Source organism: Lupinus angustifolius, chromosome LG08, assembly GCF_001865875.1.
Source record: "Lupinus angustifolius cultivar Tanjil chromosome LG08, LupAngTanjil_v1.0, whole genome shotgun sequence".
In the NCBI taxonomy this organism is placed as follows: Eukaryota; Viridiplantae; Streptophyta; class Magnoliopsida; order Fabales; family Fabaceae; genus Lupinus; species Lupinus angustifolius.
Window position 1 is genome coordinate 24,883,273 of NC_032016.1, and position 18,072 is coordinate 24,901,344.

Below are 18,072 nucleotides of genomic sequence, written 5' to 3' on the forward strand. Positions count from 1 at the left end.
GATTTATATTTTATAGTGTAAAGAAACTTTGTACTTATTCCTTGAATTTTTTTCCCAGGATGAGCATCATCCAATTCCTGATAGCCTGTCACCTGACATCACTGATTTTCTGCACCATTGCTTTCAAAAGGTAAACTGGATTAGTAGTAGCGTAGGAATATTATGACTTGTTTTTACATGTCTTACAAATGGAGATCACCTTTTGTATATCCGCGTTTAACTTGATGAATGCTACTGCATTATTTGTATATTTGTTCCGAATAGAGTGATGCCGTCATTGTTGTGTATGTAGTTTTCTAACTCTACATTGTATTTGTAGGATAGGAAAAATGAATATCAGTTTTGATCCATACATTTAATAATTTCATATCAAACTGGTGAATAAGCTTTACATAATGTTTTGTTGCATATGTCAGGATGCTAGACAAAGACCTGATGCTAAAACACTACTGTCGCACCCCTGGATCCAAAACTGTAGACGTGTTCTGCAGTCTTCTCTTCGTCACAGTGGAACATTAAAGTAAATAGCATGAGATATTATTGCTCTGTTATAATATGTTAGTTCTTTTGGTTGTACTTCAGTTGTATTGATAGTGAGTGATACTACCTATATTGATTCAATTGACAATTAGTCACAACATGGTTTTATTCTGGTGTGTTTGTGATGTCAGGGGATGTGTGTCTGACTAGTCTTCCAACCAAAACTAGATGCCTTCTGCCTTTGAAAAATGTTTAACTTTTGTTTTCTCCATTCTCTATTCTTTAATGAATTTTGGGAACCATTTTGGTGTGATTTCTACAGCATATAACTTGACACAATGAAACCTTACTTTGAATTTTTTTGCGTTGATCATCCTCAAAGATAGCTGCTTATAAGCTTTTAGTTGGTCTTCTTTCTAAAGATTTTAGTATGGTTTTCAGATGTGTTACACTTTCAGTCTTTTGTATTATATTTGCAGTGATTACCAATGCTGATTACTTAATTAGTTCTTGTATGTATTCACTGTTTGATTTAAGTTAAACTGATATTTACTTTCAGCTCCATATTTGGTTGGAGAGAAATATCAGAGAAACTGAATAGATTTTTTTCATTGTTTGGAATGGATATAAAAGGGGAAGAAAAAGAAGTTGACTTTTCTCTCCATTTGACTTGAATAGAAAAGTGACGAGAAAAACTGATAAATTTGTTAAAAGACATTTATGCCCCATTATATATGTTCCAACAAGTCACTCAGGTGAACGGTTACTGTTGGACATAGTCGCTGAAGTTATTCCGGGACAATAATCTAGTGGTTGAGTCATTACAATATTAGGAATGAATAGTGTATGTAGTAAAAAAGGGAATAGGATGTTCTACCTACACTTGTTGCATTTGAGATATTTGTAGTGCACTTTATCCGATCTGGGTTATCCTTCCTGAACCCTGGTCTAAAAACCATTAAGGGTGGGACCCCTGAATCATGCATCCGCACCCTTATATGACTTGAATTGGTTCTTTAATAGCCATCAGAATGGCATCAAAGTGCCCTTAAAAGATAAGTTTAGGGTTAATTCAATGCTTTGATAAATAGTGTTTACAAATTGTTTCCTAATTTTAAATACAACTATGAACTTGAATTGGAGACCTACGATTAAGTTCCCTTAAGGTTTTTTTGTAACTGAAGTGCATTATCATAAACAAAGCCTTGAACATGCTTAACCACACATGCTATGTTTTACCGAAACATGTGACACTTTGTAACATCCCACTTCCATTCAATAATGACCTTCACCCATAAGTCAAGGTTATAAATATAAAGACATGTAATTATTAAACATTACTAATAAAAAATATAATTGGGGAAATTACCCCTACTGTTATACATAAAAATTGATATTGCCTAGACCAATTTATATGTTAATCTAAATTTGTTAAGAATACATTTACTCTTGTATCAGCTCATAATACATTCAAAAACACTGCTTCTACTGAGAATACCCAATATTTTGACCAAGTGTAAAGTGAAATCTATGAAATGCTCCATGCCATGTTTACTTTGTAAAGAAACTTCAAAATCAGCTCCCAAATCCAAATGGTGATTTTGTCCTACTACCATCTTCTCCATACATATCATTCCACTTCCTCAACTCATTCATGCTTGTTGCATCATATGCAACTGAAGGCCCCACCTACACATTTTAATCAAATTTATTCAATTCTCAGCTTTAAGTGGTTCAGACAGTTTCATATAAACACTAGAAGCAGTTTTACTTTACTTAAGAACATCACAGTTCAAAGTGCACAAATAAAATACTATTTACCTTTGCTTTTGACTCAACAAAATCATCTACATTAAGAGGCCTTAATACTGAAGGTGTACCATTACTGATTCCCTGTGCAAACCAAAAAATAGTGTCATGTGAGCCCAAACAAAACCAAATTAAGTAATTGACACACAATGGCTTCAATAAGAAGTTGTTTGTATCTAAATGTAACAGGTAATTGTTAGAGTTAAATTAAACAAAACCAGACACAATACTTTATGCAAAGTCACAACGGAATTAACCAACTTTGGAGCCATAACTCACTAAGAAAGCATCTTTATCCCTAAGGGTAAGAATTAAGATATTAAACTTCATATAGAGATAGTGTTGAAATCAGGAGAGAAGGGAATCAGAAGATAAATGAATGTTTAAGCTGAAACATGGATCATTAACTGTTTAATAAATTAATTAAGGGAGTAGGTGTAGCTTTCTTCTGTTTTCTCTGATAATTTTCCACAGATATGGTACAGTAAGTTACCAAATTTCACCTCCAAGCAAGTCTCGTATATAAAGCGCCGTACCTTTTTCTCTTCCTCTATGAGCTCTTGAACTGGCCTGTATGCAGCGGCAATGCAAAGGTTCTGCTCAACATAAGCATGAAGCAATATCATATACATGACTTATGTTTATACATAGAATATTTTAAGCATCGGCTAAAGACAAGCATGGGAAATATTGCTGACTCTACTAAGTAGCATTGAACAATATACATACCTTCAAGTCACTGCCAGAGTAACCTTCAGTCAACTTAGCAAGTTTGTCATACTCAAAACTGGGAACCAAATTTTCTTGTGCAAGGACTATTCTCAAAATCTTCATTCGATTTTCAGCATCTGGTAAATCAACATATATCCTAGATAAACACAAAGCTTAGTTAACCAAACAGTTTTACTTTCCAGAATTTTTCACACCCTTCATACTGAAAAACTAATTCAAATTTAATCAACTGTCAGGTAAGCTGTTCCACACTATCAGTACACAAGTTGCTACACGTATTTATTTAAGTTTCTCCCTTGCAGTAAAAAACTTCAAACAATGAAAGCTTTGATTACAGTTCAGGTACAAATTTATATTGAAACCATGAGGTGGAGATCAGTTCAATCTCCAGTTAAGTTTTTAAAACACCCACTAATAGCTTAAGTATTGAGGATAGTTGGTCCTTGACATGGTTGGGAGTTCAACCTTTGTCCCTTGTTCTTCCCGTGACAAGTTGAATTATCCATTCTGCAAGCCCAAACGGCTGTTGCTTGAGGGTATAAAACTATTCACGGGCCTCCCCCAACTATAGATAAACTCTAACATAAACTCTTTAGAAAAGACAGGATGATATGATGTTGGGCCTAATGAATAGTTATAAAACTAACCTAAACTCTTTATAAAACTATTCTAGATCCTTATTAGTTATGCGATCATGCAACTTGTAGGGCTGGTCTTAGTAGTTATCTAGGGTTTATTTCCTATATAAGCATTGCACCTTATATGTTTCATCAATCAATAAAATCAGTCAAGTTTATTTTATTAGTTTTCATAAGGTTCGTTTGCAGGTTGAGTTTTGGAGGGGAAGGAAGGGAAAAGATGGCTCCAAGGCCATGAAATACACTTGTGAGATGACTCTCAAGCCTTCCTTTCCCCTCCAAAACCCAACTCGCAAACGAACCCTTAACTTCTTCTCCCTATTTTTTTTTGGAGATTGGCCATCTCGTTTTCGGTTTTATCCCTTCCACCATAAAATAAATGTCACTATTAAACAGAACACAATGGTTAAAACCCTTCAACCAACAATTCTACCATTCTAGGACACATCCTACTACATACCTTCTTGGTAAACGACGAATAACAGCATCATCAAGGTCGAATGGTCTGTTTGTTGCACCAAGAATGAGGATTCTTTGGTTTTCTTTTGACCTCAATCCATCCCAAGCTGCCATGAACTCATTCCTCATTCTTCTAGTGGCCTCGTGTTCAAGGGCACCACCTCGAGCACCAAGCAAACTGTCAACCTATAATGTAGATTCTAGTCAGAAACCAATTTACTATAGGCTTAAAGAACAGATTTTAGACTTTTCTTGGTTTGAATTTTATGGGTGCATTCCTGAAAATTAGAAACTAATGTTTGGGATTGATTAAAATGTACCATAAAATAAGACATCACTTTTCTAGTATACCATGCAATTCATGAGAAAAGGTATGCAAAAAGACACTCACTTCATCAACAAATATAATGACAGGAGCTAGCTTGCTGGCAAAGGAGAAAAGGGCTTTAGTTAGTTTTTCAGCATCTCCAAACCACTGTAACAGCAACAAAAAAAACAAATATGTAAGATATAAGATATCACATACAAATGAAGAGATCAAATACACCTGTGAACTACTGGAACGACAGACAGACACACACATACAGAGACAGGGAGGTTCGTTAATGAAAAAACTTCATCGGAACTTGATACTAGAGAAACAAGTGAATTGTAGGCCTTTATGCCTTTACTTGATTTTACTCTGTTATCCTCTTACCCAGATAGGAGTCTGCTCATTGTAGTTTCTTCTGGTGTGTTCTTTACAAGTTACCTCTTCAAGTTTCTAAGCCATTCTCTAATCTGGATGTTCCTTCTTCCCAAGTCTGTCTAGAAGTCCAAAACCACCTCTAAGGTCAAATCTTTCTTTCAAAATACGTATAGGATTGATAAAAATGACTTGTAGACTCCCAGACCTCACAAAGCGAACCTAATGTGATATGCTCAGGTCTACTTCAGAAACAGCAGCTCACATGTTTGCATTGTAAAGACGGGTAATATATTATCGAATAACTTTTGGGGTTCATGGTGAGTGTTGGGTGTGTCCTTAAACAATGACTCGAATGTTAGAAAACTTTTGGAAGGGTGAAGGAAGCCAGAGTTTTAAGGAAGTTGCTACTTATGCAGTTCTCTTCATAGGGTAGGCAAAGGGTTGTTTGAAGAGAACTTCTATTTTTTCAATTAACAATATGCAAAGGGGTCGGACTTCTTTGTTGTATTTTTTTTGAGCCACTATGGCTTGCTGTTCCCTGTTGTTTTTTTGTTTTTTCACAACCACCGAGTCTTATCCCACTAGGTGGGATTGAGTATGTAGGTGAACTGACATCATGACCTCTATCAGAAACTACATTTATAGTAAATCATAGAGCAAGGATATTATGAGCCGTGTTAAAATAAAGAATCGAGACAAATACAAACTAACAGAGATCCCTCTTCCACTCTATTTACATACATTAATAACACACTCCACTCCAGTATCGGGTAGAAAAGGATGAAACATATGAGAGAAAAGCAAAAATTATCAGATCTGCTACAACCTAATCCATGCGTGGATCATTCATCAATTTTTTTCATGTTTTAGTTGCAAGAGATTTATCAACTGAGCAGACAAATGTGCAAGAATAAAAATCACCTTTGAAGTTAGAGTTGAACCAGTTATGCTGATAAAATTTGCACCAGCTTCTGTTGCAAGTGCCTTGGCCAGTAGAGTTTTCCCGGTTCCAGGAGGACCAAAGAGTAATATTCCTTTGCAGGGCTGAGAAAAAAATTAAATTTTACACAATAAATAAACTAAATAAAATTGATTTGGCTTCACAATGCATGCCAAAACCGAGATTCATTACCCGCAACAAGTTTCCACGAGAGAAAAGCTCTGGCCTTCTCATTGGAAGAATAACAAGNCAAGACTTCACACCAGGAAAAAACAAGTGAGCTTTGAAATTCGACCGAAAAACATGCAAAATGATAAGATTTAAATTTAAACCTTTCACGGGGGAGGCACAATCGTTCTCCTTTAACAGAAGGAAGCAAGCACGATGACAAGTAATGATTTTTTGCCCAGCCTACAACCTTTTCAGCTTCTGAAAACAGAATAAATGATGTAAAAACATTGTTTGGACATGACATGACGCTAGAGTGCAAATTAGAAGGTAGAGATACAATGGTTGAGGAAGAAAGGACAAGTGCATATGTAAGAATAAGGTTAATAGTCTTAAAATCTGGAAGCGGTTTCATACTTTGCTTTGTCAAGATGACATCATCGGTATTTACATGCAATAGGTCTGTGCATGATAACTGATGCTCTTCAAGAACCTGCATCACGAAAATTCAGCTATATATGTATTTCACTAACCATCATCGAGGTAGGAGTAAATCAAATGCTTCAGAAATCAGAGACTTACCTTCCTTAGTTCATTCAAATTGCTACGTGAAATCACAAATTTCCTGTCTTCATCAAGCTGTTTCTTAAATGTTGCCAGAAGGTTATCATCCTGCAAAGTGCCATGCAGTACTTCAGATGAAAACACGATGCAAATGAAGATAATAATAAATACACAGAACTGAGACAAAGCAAATGAAAGCACAAATTTATTCCTAGCAACCACAATATCATGAGCAAATAGACAGCTATCTATTTGACAAATCATGGAAAATTAGAAGATTTCCATTGTCAGCCTTTGAGCAAGATAAGTTACTCTCATTCATTGGAAGAAATATATTTTTGGTAATCAATATGAATATCCCACATTTAACTTGCTACTTTATTGTAGAAATATCTCATAACAAGGGGGCACAGAATAATATAGAATAAAAATGTGTGTGTGTATTTACAGATATAAACTTGAACAAATTAATAGAATATCTTCGGTGAGACAATTTTCAAATATTAATGGTATTGTTCTTCCTTAGTAATGGGGCTAAGGCTTGGACGTGATTTATGATAGCATTATGGCATCGTTCGGTTCATATAGTCAACCCTACCTAGTGGGAGTAAGACTTGATTGTTGTTGTTGCTACAGTAGTAGTACGGATATTGTACTGATATGTTTGAATGTCTCAGACAATCGTGTTTGACATGTGAAAATCCTAGAACTATTGGTGCTTCATAGTAGAGTAGACAAAGCAGTTACTTTTGGTGATCCATGGTGACACTAAATATACTTAAAACAATTACCTTAGGTGGATGTACACACAAAACATTAGAGAAAAGCTTTTGGACATCGTCATCTTCCGAGCTCTTGGCCCCTTTAAATCCATCAGTCAATCGTTTCAGAGACAAAGGCTGTAAACAATCACACAATCAAATTCAGTAATGGGACCAAAAAGAATCCTTTAATGATTTCCACAATACCCCAAGTGCACCAATACCCTGCATTGTTAGCATTTTATTGGCCCCTGGTTTCTGCATCCCTAATCAATTAAGCTGTTGATAAAGCTGGCAACAGCGCAGATACACGTGCACTTGGGCACATAGAATTTGCTATTTTTTTTAAATGAAAAAAAAAGACCACTAATTTTCACAAAAGGTAGCATATAGTCAAAGAAAATATCATCATGTATCTAAGAAAACAAATCACATATATTATAATAAAACACAAGAAGCATGATATCTAACTGAATATAATTGGGGGAAGGATAAGATCAACAAACAATACATCAACTTTAGTGATGAATAAATTTCAGGACACTACACTTAGCAATATACTATAGTTTATTGGGATTTGAGAAACAACGAATAGTGATTTTAGAGCAGCATAATTTGAACCCCAGACAATCAACCATAGAACATTTTAGGAAACTCATAAATTTGTAGAGAGACAGCAAGTATTACCAGCTTAGAAGCACGTCCAAAATTTGGAAGTATCATTGTCTGTCAAACAACATAAATGATTAAGGACAAGAGTAAAAAATTTAAAATGTTAGTATTTGCAAAATGGAAATGAACGTCTTTCAGTCACAGTTATTTAAAACATATTCTTCATGACCAAAAATTACAAATGAAGCTTACAAATTGTTCTTTCTCCTTTGATCCTGACTGAACTTTGTTCTCCCCACAAATCAACACTACGGGGCCAGATAACTTGTCAAACATCTCTTCAACCTTATTAAAAAACTCATTTCGGTATGACTTAGGAACTGATTTATGCAACCACTGTGAACTGTCCGGAAAATAGACAATAAGAGGTTGTCTGCATTTCAGAACCTGCAAAACAACGCTCAGTTTTACCATTGTTGCACAAAGATTTTGGCTATCCTATTCTGAGATTTCAAAGTATTGAAAGTACCAACCCGACCACTATACCTCACATAAAGCCTCCACTGCTATGTAGCAATCCTGTGCTTGTGCATCAAGATCATTCTCGATGTCCTTAACTGTGAACAAATTAAAAAGATAGTTTGCTAACAATCAGTATAACTAAAAGTTACTTTTTACCCAAAAGGGGGTAAATAAAGAAACTCTAGCTCATATACTCGTATCAGAATTTCTGCATCTCCTAATCATAGGCATTATAGTCTAAAAAACTTAATCCTGGGACAGAAACTGATATTATTTTTGGTGAAACTCTGATAGTAAGTTTATGACAACTTCATCATTGATTCTCAGCCATATGATTTTGTCAAAAATCAAGATACCCCTCTTATCCCCCTTGACAAGAAAAATCCACCCATCCCCTTAACACCTAGGATGAATAATATCACTTCCATTAAAAAGAGATTATACCATTTGGGCAAAATGTCATATACCTTAATATATGCTTCAGCTAACAAAGATTCAAGCTAGTTAAGTGGATAAAATGAAAACAAACAAAAAATCAAACAATAACTTCTACAATCAAGTAAACATACATAATAAGGGGAGCAACAGGCTCAGGGAATTAGAAGATAAACTTTTTACATATATTGAAGAAGAAAATTTTACCATGTATCCAATAAATTGCTGGTTTTGTATGCTCGTCATTAAGGTTCTCCACCTCACCCTCATTGGCACTGCTTTCATTATTATCCAAGATGACAGCAACTCGATCTTCATTCACTTCATATACCTCTCCTCTCTGACCATTAGTTAAAGGCCTGCAAAATATCCACATTTGATTAAAATTGGAGAGAGCAATACCAGCAAGTTGCATCTTTGAAACACATAATTCTAATTTGTAAGAAATTGTTGTGGACATCAATGTAAAATATTTTAGAAAATAGAGTAAAATGTCAAATAGATCCGTCTAACATTATGGCCACCAAGTTAGACCTCCGAGAAAATTGACCAATTTATTTGAGAGATTTAGTTGATGTCCAATTTCATTGAGACTTTGTATCTCTTTCAGACGGGGAAGAAGTACGTAGTTAACCAATAGCTTTAGGATTGGGGCTTTCTCCAGTAAGCGAAGTGAGCCATAGCATAGGAAAAGAAGCAAGACGTTGATTGACCAAAGCCCAAGGAAGGAAAGGATTGAAGACATGAGTATCAGCCTTAATATATAGTTTTTTTTCTTTTCTATTTCTCCAATATAGAACCAAACCATGTTTATGTAAGTTACAACAACAAAAATATCATTTGAGGTTAAACTCCAAATCATTCATAAGGTCATACAAAATCATTCATAAGGTTATTCGAATTTCAAATAAAATCTATTTTTTATTTTGAAAGCCATTCGGCTATTGATATTTTATTTCCATGATAAATCTTTCAACAATTTTATTTTCATTTTGATATTTCAAGTAAAAATGCAAAGCAACTCGACGAACTATTTTGTTATAAAGATGATCTATCCCAAAGAAAAGAATACAACACAACAACTTCAAACTATAACATCCTACCTGTTTACCTTATTAAATGATGTAGAGTAATAAAAAAACGGCTTTTATATTGATAAGGATAATAGGATTTATACACAAACAAAAAAATATTTTTGATACATAAGTTTCTCATATACATACAATATTATATGTGCTCATTATACGCCAATACAATACTTAGCTAATTTTATGTCCATTAAGAGGAAAACTATATTTCATGGGTAATTATGTCTCATTTTAAGTAGTTTAGTACTTGACTTTTGATTTTTGTATATCATCACCTGGAAATAAAATTATTTTAAGAAGTGAAGCACTTGAGTTTTACCCATCATCTATTGTTTTTCACAAAATTGCAGAAAAACTCAATCATGTTTTTTTATTTTTCGATCAAAGGATAATTATCTAAAGCTAAAAACAATGATAGAATCATGCTCGAAAAATGCCACACAAAAGATTGGAAGGCCTCCGAGTTAGTCCCGAAAAAATTGGCCATCAACTAATGGGAGGACTTAGTTGTTTTTTTAAAAGACACTTAATTAGGAACGAAGATAGTAACTAACAGTTCTTAAACAGTTAACGTGAAAGATTCTGTTAGTAATAGTAGACTAGCAGTTGCTATTAGTTACTAACAGATTCTGTATTTTCAGCTAAGATAGAAAATATTAGATTTCAGATTCTATTGATTCTCTCGGTATGAACGTAGCTAGGCCAATAAGACTGGTTATGATAAACCATTGAGATATTTTTCTCATCCAACTACATAATTTAAGCAAACTGGCTAACAAATTTTATGATCATAACAACAAAAGCAATAGTAAGCGAGCAAAAATATTGCTCAAATTTTTCTTTTTAATTTTTCTATATAAAAGAAGAAATCCTATTGGAGAGAAATGATGATAATGCAATTGGAGGGGCATAAAATACCTTCCTAAAAACCAAAATATAACCGAAAGCAAACGGGGCTTCGTTACTATTATGAAGACAGGGAATTGAGCGATGTATGGGAAGCAAACCTATGATGATTTCCCTTGACTCCGAATAAAATAAAACATGCTGCCATTGTCATATAAAGTTTTATTATTTATACATGTTACTATTCTATTATATATATATGTTACTATCTATACTTACATAATATAAAAAAAATCATTTCAAGAAAATGCCAAAAGTGAGAGGCATTTCAACAGTTTGGCTTCTACACATAGGGATGACTTACCGACCCACCTGCCATGTATAATAGTATAAGCTTTAGTTGGACCATCAGATGTCGGTATCTTCCCCAGTACAACCCTGTGATAAAATTATATATGCCAATGTCAGGTGGGTACTAACTCAAAGTCCAACAGGGATGACCATACAATGATTTTTACAAGAAACAGTTGAGGCAGCTCTCCTAGAATGAGAAAAAAACAATACCGTCCACCAAATATCGGCATATATAGTTCCACCACAAGATAAAGGGTCAAGGAAAAAGGTGTACAATGGGAAGAGAGCATATTTATTTCTCTCAGATGATAGAGAAATATATTTGGTTGACTATTTAGAAACCACCTTATCATATGAAGAACCTCTATTTTCAGTTCTCTGAAGGACTTCGGCGAATCAGAGATTCATAATGTTGAAATGAAAGATGTGTTTCTAAAATCCTTACATATGAAAAGAAGTATACGATAACCACGGGACATCGTTTCCAACAATACTTTCCGATTCAACATTGCCAAAAACAAAACGTTTAGATTTGGGATTCAATGAATCAAGTTTATACTCATCCCACAGAATCATCACCACCCTTTGTGATTACCAGTAGTGCCACTATCACAACCACATATGTTGCCATAGCTACAATCATAAAAAGGACAAAGGATATAATCATCAACTGTACATCAAGTTGATAATCATTGTCACTATTTATGCAATAATAAATGACTTATTAAGGAAGAAAATGTCATTTCTTGTGTTTTATTTTCTTGCAACAACGGAATTAAGAATCTCATTCATTCTTAAGCTTTGAGCCCTCAAAACAAATGCCAAAATCATACAGAACCATTGGAAGCATCACTTATATAACAATGGCAGTGTGTGTTTCAAACAATTCTCTAGTGCATTTGGTTGGAACAGGACGTCTGCATTAACAAGGGGCCTCTTATGAAATAGGAGCATACATGTCTTCTCTATGATGCTCGGCTCTGTTTCAATGCAACTTCATCTTCTGACATGCAGATGGTGAGCACCATCCTACTAAGTCTCTTTGGCTCTTTACATCTTTTGATTTCTTTCTATTTAGGAAGATATTTATTGCCCTTGGTTGTATTATCATCATTTTCACCAATGGAGTTCCTTTTATTTGGAAAAAAACAATATTTTTGTTCATATACTATTCTTCTGTTGTTCTCGTCATCATCAAATTGTTAATCAGTTTGCTTAAATTATGTAGTTAGCTGATAAAAATCCTTCCCGACAATTTATCAAAATCAGGTATATCGGCCAGCCACTATACTATGGGGTAAGTTCATGTAAGCTAATTTTCTTCAACAAAAAAAGATAATTACAAACATGAAGAATCTAATTTTCTGGGAGACAATGGAGCATGAACTGAAATAAGCATCTGCTAACTTAAGAGGACAAAAAATGCTGAATCGTTTTTATTACCTGTCATCAGCTGTAACTTGAACAGATGGCCCGATGTACTTTACACGGTCACCTAAAAGTTTCAACAAAGCAGTAATGCAGATATTTACATTGAAGTTAATATAAATACAGACATGAAAGAACATAGCTTTAGAGATGAACCATTAGTCCATTAAAAGTATGCAACATCTTAATATCGTTAGATATCATAAATGCAACAAATAGAAAATTGCTATCTTTCCAAAAGAAAAATATTTAGAGCTTGAACATATGTCATATAGAACTAACTTATATGTTGTAATGAGAACAATTGGCATCTTAGTTTTGCTTGAAAGTAGTAAAGTAGAAAATCACATACAACAAGTTCTGTGTGATAGAACTGAAAGTGTTACCTTTTCTTAGCTGGCGTCCAGATTTATCAGAAGACTTGGCATCACTAGACTTAGATGAATCAGAACTCTCCGATCCTACGGACGCAATCTGACAAAGGATTAAGGTTAGGAAGAGAGATATCAAAAGGTCTGTTGTAACTAAATTTGTTAAAAGGTTATAGTCATTACTTAATAATTATTGAAGAAGCCTAACCTAAGAGTTATAATTAAGATAACTGCCGAAGCCCAAATATATATCATTTTTTTTTTACTTTAATTTACTTTATAAGACTGTCCTCAATGAATTGGAAAATGTAAGTGTTTAACCTTACATTCCTACTTCATTATAATGCAAAATAACAATAATAAACTTAACTTCCATCAAACATTGTGACCTACTTGATTTCAATCTCCCACAACACAAAATGTCATCAAAAAATAAGATCCATGTTTTCCTACTTCACAATGCCACATTAATTTCATACTATTTGTTGGTTAAATTGAACATGCTAATATAGAAAGGTAACTTCAGTAACATTTTCTGCTTTGATTTATATACTATAATAAAACACAACTAGAATCATTAGTCTGTACAGATAGATGAGGCAAAAAACAGAAACATGGGTGTATTTTTAAAGCAACTAGAAAATAGTTGTGCAATAACAATAGAAGCAAAATACCACTTTTTAAGCATTCATTATCTTAAGTTCTATTCTGCACACTTAGAAGAAGCTTCCACAGTCACCATTTATTTCGCTTTATCAACAAACATCCTTTTACTCTTAAAAACAATTGAGTGTATATATACACACCTTCTCAAATTCTTCAATGTTGTAAGGAACAAGTTTCTGAACAGCTGCTTTAACCTTCTTAAGAGCTGCTTCAGCATGTGCAAGTGCATCCTCATTATCACTTGCATCTGACTTTACCTCGGTACTGCTAGCCCACTCTTCTTCATTGCTAGCATCATTGTCATCCTCAGACTCTGACTCTATTGAACCTTCTTCTCCCGAGTCTGCATTATCATCATCAGACTCGTAGTCTGATGAATCATCATCAATATCCTGCATAAAAATTCAAATAATATAATTGGTTTACCTCCTTACTAAAGAACAACTGAATAACTAATAGCATCAGTCTTCGTCCATAGCTTACATAAGGAGCAATGATGCTACTATCAAGCACCAACAAAGGAACTTGTAAATCTTGTGCAAGAGCTCTAACTACTCTCTCACGATAGAGCTCAGTACCTGAAGATAAAGAAACCCAACATAAAAATTCAGACTGAATAAAAAATTAGAATAAAGCATCTGACACATACATGTTAGTGAGATAGCATTCAAAATAAACATTATAAATTAAATAGAATGAATAAGAACAAAGTTTGTGGAATTTATGGCCAACCGGGAATGCTCTGAAGCAATATTCTCCCACTTGAAGATGTGAGGCGAGTGCCAAAAGACGAAGCAAACTTATTGTGTCTCAAATGGGAAGCAGCACATTCCACCAGAAGATTTTTTGTATGTTCACTATGAAAATAAAATTGAAACATTAAAATCCACAATAAATTTCAGTAAAGAGAGCATATTAGAACTAAGAAATAAGAACAAATAGAAAAATAAGTAATTACTTAATGTGATAAGGGAATGTATCCCATGAAATGTTTATCTTCTCCCATGGAACAATTCTTCTGAGAAACTCATTTTTGAACTTATCCCTTCTTGTCAAAAATGGCGATTCTCTCTTCTTACTTTCTATGGAAAGCTTCTCATTATTAAGCCATTCCTCTTGATCTTGTTCTCCTATTTGAGCATGTGCATTGCAGCACTTAAGATTTTTCCCCGACATATCTAGTTGATTCTGTCCCTTATCAAGAACATGTACATGCTTATCCTCACTTGCATTTCTTCCATCACTTTCAGAACTATAAGCACGCAGATGTGTATTCCATAAACTAAGCCTTTTGTCCAAAGTAGTACAACTATATGTGGACAAAGCACACTTCGATGAATCTGAACCTAAAAGACGTCTTCTGGTGATACTACCATGTGATGTGCATTCTTTAATGGTGGTCTTGGGAGACGAAGATTGAAAGCATGCATGATCAGAGAATCTTGGCCTGAAAAAGTATTTCAATGGCTGAAACACTAAATCCCATCTCCGGTCTCTGGCCTGTATTCTCCTAAAGTACATTGAATTTATTGTCTTCCTCCGACTCCTACTGAGCTGCAGCAGAATTCTCTTCAATTAGAAAAATTGTCATAAAACCGAAAGTTGATTATCTAATAATTATAATGATCAAAATGCAATGGAAGTATGGGTAACGACAAATGTTTTGACTCACATACAATTAGTTCATTGTAGAAGATTTTGACTCACATGCAAGTCAGGACAGTAATGAGAACATACTAGCTCATAAAGTAAAATAAAAACCAGAAAAATACCCTTGTAAACTTATCAGATTTACATATAAATTCTATTTAACTTAGACAGTAAACATTCTATTTTTTTAACATAAGACTAATTAAACAAGCATAAAAAATGAGCATTACTTATTTTCATTAGGTTGAACATAACAACATAACTGGAAATAAGATATTATGATTAGAGGCAGGCCGCACACATTCCGAACTATAAACTGCCAAATGAAAAAATCTACAATACAATCCTATGGGATAGGTAAGACCCAAATTATAAAAGAAAAAAGACAAAATACAGTGGCATGTATTGTGACAGAATAACAAGAACAGTTATGCAAGGAATAAACTAGTGACAATTTCAAAATCAAAATAAGGCACAAGCAACAATGTTATAATGTACAAAGATGCAGTATAGAAGCTCCAACATTAACAACTATGTAGATTTCCTTTTAAAAAATGTGCAAAACATTATAAAATATTTCTAGACTCACAATAGAAGCGTATTGAAAAGAATCCAATAAACGTTCCAATTCAAAAGATCATCCACACAAAGCACCCAACTGCGAGTACAATAGAAAAATATTAAAAAAAACTCAAATTGTTAAAAAGTGATGTTATGCAATAAGGAGAAATATAAGAATTAGAAAACAGTAACACCCAGATAAAAAAATCAATAAAAGATAACAAATTTACCCTTTTTAAATTCTGGGTTTCTATTTCACTGAATTTGTTGTGGAATCAGGATATATGATATGAAGAATGGAAGAAGGGTGCGTTGTGGAGAAGAGAGAGAGAGAGAGAAGGTTTTATGTAATGTGATGAGTGCAGAAGCAAAAGAGTGTAGTTTGGTAACATAGAATTGCAGAGTTGTTGTGTTAGTGTACTTGTGTGTGTTTTCGTACGTAGGTTTCATGTCTTAGGAGTGTGTTAGGCCCATCTCCATCTTAGGCCCATAAAAGGAGTAAGTTTAAATCCTAACCATTGATTTTATGGATATCTAATAGTTTCATTAACGATTATGATGAGGAGTGAGTTTAGAGGAGTAAGTGGTTCTCTCCTCTATATACAATCTATGTATCTCAATTTTATCTATCATATCTGAAAATATTTTTATTTGACCTAATTCGGTTTCATGAAAAGTCATTTAATAGTCTCTAAATTATTATTTTAGGAGTGTAAGTGATTTTGATTTGAATGGTGAAATAGATGGAATTAAACATGATCAAATTAAAAAATTATGGTTAATTTCATTCGATTGTTTCATTGATCTCTTAAGAAATTGTTTGTAGTCGATTCAGTTCCCAATTTTGTAATTAGTTTATTTGTAATATAGCTCGTGGGATTGTATAATAAAAATTGATTCAACAATTTTTTATTACATTTTTTTGGTATATTGACAAGAAAAAGATAAGAAAGTACAACAAAGAGGATATGTTAATATCATGATCCAGATTGCCTCCAGTTGTGGAGAGTCCCAAAGCTTCTCCTCATCCTAAAGAGTAGTACAAAGGCTAGTCATACAATCTATCATCATGTTGCCCTTTCTAAACACATGCAGAAAATGAACATCTTAGTTTTTAGCGAGCCACCCACGGATCTTGTGGACAATGATAGAGATGTATATTTAGTCTCTCCATAATAATGTTAATTATTTAAAGATAGACACTCTCTAAAATAATGTTTCGGTGGTAACCAAGATTCCAAACTAAAGATAAATCATACTCCATAGCCAACAATCCTGCCTGTACAGGAGATTTCTGATGGAATTTCCTCGAGAAACCTGCAAGCCACTGTCCTTCATGATTATGAATGACTCCTTCTCCACTAATATCTTTATTGCTCAAATTTCACCTTCCATCCACATTAAGTTTTATCTGTCCGACATTAGGTATGCACTAGAAAATCCTAGACAAAGAAAGATTATTAGTAAAGTTATTAATAATACCCCAATCACTGAAATCTTGATAAACGTTCCTAACAACAAAGCCAATATCCCAGGAGCTATCGCCGAATATCGAATTGTTCTGCGACCTCCAGACCCACCAAAGTCCTACTAAAAATAGATGCCCATGAGCAAACCTAGAATTAACCTCCACCCAATGTAAAAGAGGGATATTATTCCAGAATGTTTGCTCGTTAAAACCCAATCGATGCCAAAAAAGTACCAAGTTCTCAGGTCTCTAAGTGTATGCATAATATCCTCAATAGTATTACTATTATTGCACCAACTACATATAGGAGACATTGAAAGTTTCCTAATGAACTTGAGTAAGTTACTGGACAGGAAATCATGAGCCGAGAGCCAGCAAAGAAACTTAACATTCTCAAGAAGTCCTATCTACGAATGATACATACATGTGAATTTTTTTAATGTTACATTAAAAATCATGAATCAATTTATCATATTTCATTAAAAATATACTAATTTAATGTGATGTATAGTATTATTTTAACATACTAATACGGTAAAGTATGTTTTTCTACTGTCCCATAGTTTAGCGAGGGACAGAAAATGTGACTTTTGTGTTGTTCATGAAAAATGGAACATTGGTAAGTCCAATGCAACACAAGCCTTACCCCAAAATGTAAAAAGCTTTCACATATCACGTCCTGTTTTGTGCAGTTGATTATTTTATGTTATAAGTATTTTCATCATAGCTTTCTCCGAATTACAATTATTTACCGGTAGCTCTAGTTACTCGTTGCCAATCACTACAAGGCTAAGCTCGAAATAATTCTTCAGAATCATATTTGTTACTATTA

General features: G+C 33.9%; 1 pseudogene; it reads right to left on the reverse strand.

Moving 5' to 3' along the window:
* Window positions 1,788-16,101, reverse strand: LOC109355517 (annotated as a pseudogene).